This window comes from Sarcophilus harrisii, chromosome 5 (genome assembly GCF_902635505.1).
Source record: "Sarcophilus harrisii chromosome 5, mSarHar1.11, whole genome shotgun sequence".
Classification (NCBI taxonomy): domain Eukaryota; kingdom Metazoa; phylum Chordata; class Mammalia; order Dasyuromorphia; family Dasyuridae; genus Sarcophilus; species Sarcophilus harrisii.
This window is the reverse complement of record NC_045430.1, coordinates 46,662,905-46,666,008: the sequence shown is the minus strand read 5'-3', so window position 1 is coordinate 46,666,008 and position 3,104 is coordinate 46,662,905. Positions and strand designations below refer to the sequence as shown.

General features: G+C 38.4%; 1 pseudogene; it reads right to left on the bottom strand.

The window, feature by feature from the left end:
• Nucleotides 1-283: 283 nt before the first annotated feature.
• Nucleotides 284-1,249, bottom strand: LOC100930111 (annotated as a pseudogene).
• Between the last annotated feature and the right edge of the window lie 1,855 nt (nucleotides 1,250-3,104).

Sequence of the window (3,104 nt, the reverse complement as noted above, 5' to 3'; positions counted from 1 at the left end):
GGTCCTCCAAATGGGCCTTGGTTTCAGCAGAATAAGCACCACAAGAACAGTCAGGAATAACATCCAAAGTCTTTATTATCTCCTTCACAGTCTGTCTCCTTCTTCTGAGGCTGAGCTAGCTTTGTGGAGAGCCTTCAGATGGCCCTTAGTCTCAGTGGAGAAATGCAGGAGGCAGGACATCCACCAGGATGGTGGGAGATGGAATGAATCTCTCTTCTCAGAGAGAGGGCTTGTGGTCTTCCTCCCAGAGTGCTCCCAGTTCTCCTGATCCATCCATACTAAAACTATAGGGGAAGCAAGTATTTCATACAAATACAATATTTCCAGCAGATTGCAACCTTGTATAAAAAATCTTGGCTTCATTTTAAGGGTGCTGCTTGATATTTAAAAAAGGCTACTTTTAAGTCCTAGGATTCAAAATAAAGATCAAATTTTGAATAATAGATATATACATCAAAATATGTCTAAAAATGCATTGGTTAACACTATTAAAAAGCTATATAAGTGCATGGGTCCATTTTCTTCTTATAAGCAAAATCCAGTGGAAACATTTATGTTCAACTTCTAGGAATTTGCTTTATGGGGAAAGTCCATTGAAAGTACCCGATCATATTCTTATGCTTCATCTCCAATGTCCATTTCAATATCCATCTCTTCTGTATCAGCAGCGCGTGATAAGATGTCTGCCATAAGTGCCTCTTCCAATTTCTTACGCACCTGTTGTACTCGTTCTTCCTGTCTTCTAATATCTTCATCTGTAACAATAAAGGCTTTGCAAAGGGGTTGAGATGTATTAAGCCAAACAGCAGGGTTTTTTTCCACAGCAGCAGAGATTTGCCCTGTTATTGGTGCAGAGCTGGTGTGCAAAGCGCTGGCAACAGCCAATAAAAGTGTCTCATCATTATTACCTGGGCCAACCCCTTGAAGACCTTTTGGAAGTTCCATAGATTTTATAATTTGTTCTGTTACATCTGATGCACTAAGTCCTTGTAGCCTCTTCTCCCAGAAAAGCTGATGTGGTTGTTCATTCATTTGTTGAGGATCTGATTTTACTTTATTACTAGGATGGTTTGTGACTTTAGTTACAGGTTGTTTGAAAATAGATGTTGTCAGTCTAATTGGCAATGTTGTATTCAAGTCTGGTTTACCCTTATTTTGATTGAGAGGATCATTCCATAGTCTCCGTTTCTTTTTCTGTAATTTACTAGGCATCATCTTTCCAGTTTTGAAGTCAAAACTGCTAAGGTCAACAGTATTTCCTAGGTCCCTTACCAACTGAGGCTTGCTTCTGAACAGTATTTCCTAGGTACCTTACCAACTGAGGCTTGCTTCTAAACTTCTTACCACTAGGACGGGCCCGGCTCTTCTTCCTTAACTCTGGAAGGATCCTTCTCACAAACAGCTCTGGTTCTTCTTATAATTCTTGCCCCATGTTGGCCGCCAAAATGTGGTGTTTTTTTTCTTCTTTAAATATAATAATAGTTCTCTCTGGGTGCCGGTTTCTTGGGGAGGCTTTTCTGGAGGCAGCCTTAGTCTCAGTTGAAATAAATAATTACTCCAAAATCACAGCCAGCTGATAAAAATGCAAACGGTTATTTCTCCTTCCAAAATAGCCCAGTTAGTTGAGGCCTAACTCTCTGCTTGAGCTCTTGCAGCTTTGTCCTTGGCTTCTGCCTCGGCTTTCTTCAGCCTCCAGCCAGCACCAAGTTGGAAGATGCGATGAATCTCTCTGTACCTCCAGTCCGTTCCACCAGAAGAAGTAAGTTCAAGCTTCAAAAGCTCCCTATATTTATGTGATCTCCCAAAGGTTAACTCCACCTTCTGGAGGGAGAGGGATTCTGGGTTATCTCCCAGAATGCTCTCTGGCCCTAAGAACTTCAAGGAAGGTGTGAATTCGGACTAAGCCCTAGTGTGAACTCCATTGAGTACTTAGATACTTATGAGCTCTATAAAGGTGTGAACACAAGCATTGTTCAATCAGTTCCACTTAGTACCTAGTTTCAAGTTCTGGCCCAAAATATCTTCTTCTAAGATCAAATCAACTCCAATGTCTTAACACTTTGTAAAGAAATGTCTTAACACTTTGTAAAGATTCCAACACCCCTAGAATTTGCTTCTTTTGACTCTTCTCTATATCTCCCTCTTTCCTCATTATATCTTCTCTCCCATCCTAAAATATTTTCTTTATACCCTGCTACTCCTTCAAACTATTATTCCAACTCTCTCCCAACATACTGCTAAAGTTATTGGAAAAAAAAAAAAGTAATCTTTGATTAGTGTTGATCTCACCAACCACTCACACCTCTATCACCATTACTCCCCAGCAATCTAAGTGATTTCCTTCCCACTTTTTGGAAACAACTTTGTTAAGGTGACATCTTATGGCATCTTAATTGCCAAATCTAGACTTCTTTCTTCCCCAATCTCCTTGACCTTTCTTTAGCATTTGACACTGAAGACTATTTCTTCTGATCTTGACTTCCAAAACAGTGTGGTCTATTTCCAGGGTTTTTTTTCTTTTTCTTTTTTCTTTTTTTTTGTATTTGTAAGGTAATCAGTAGAATGCATTAGGCATTTATAAGTACTTGTTGATCATTAATTGATAGGGATAGTATAAATGCGGATTTGAAGTGACCCCACCACATTTTACCCAGGATATCTTACTAAGGTAAGATCATGTATGAACAATGGCAGGCTTACCATTCATAAATTAAGTGCATAATAACCCTATTTTGTTAGACTGAGGAAACTTGCCCACATTTCAAAAATCATCATAAATTATCAAACTAGTTAAAATTGGAGTCATTTGAGACACTGGAATGGTATTTTAGCTAAACTCCCTAAGGAGGACCATGCGGACAGAATTGTATGGAATGGAAAGATGAAGAACTTACAGTAATGTGTGAATTCTTTTTCTTTATTTTCATTATTCCTATGTTTCCCTGTGACCTGCATAAGTACAATATGTGCAGGCCTATATTTATTTAAATCTTAATTAGTTATAGGCATATTTTACTTAACCTAAGTTAGTGACATTTATCAGTATTTGACATTTATCGATATTTAGTCTATTAGTTTGACCACTGTTAGCTCAATTATCTAAA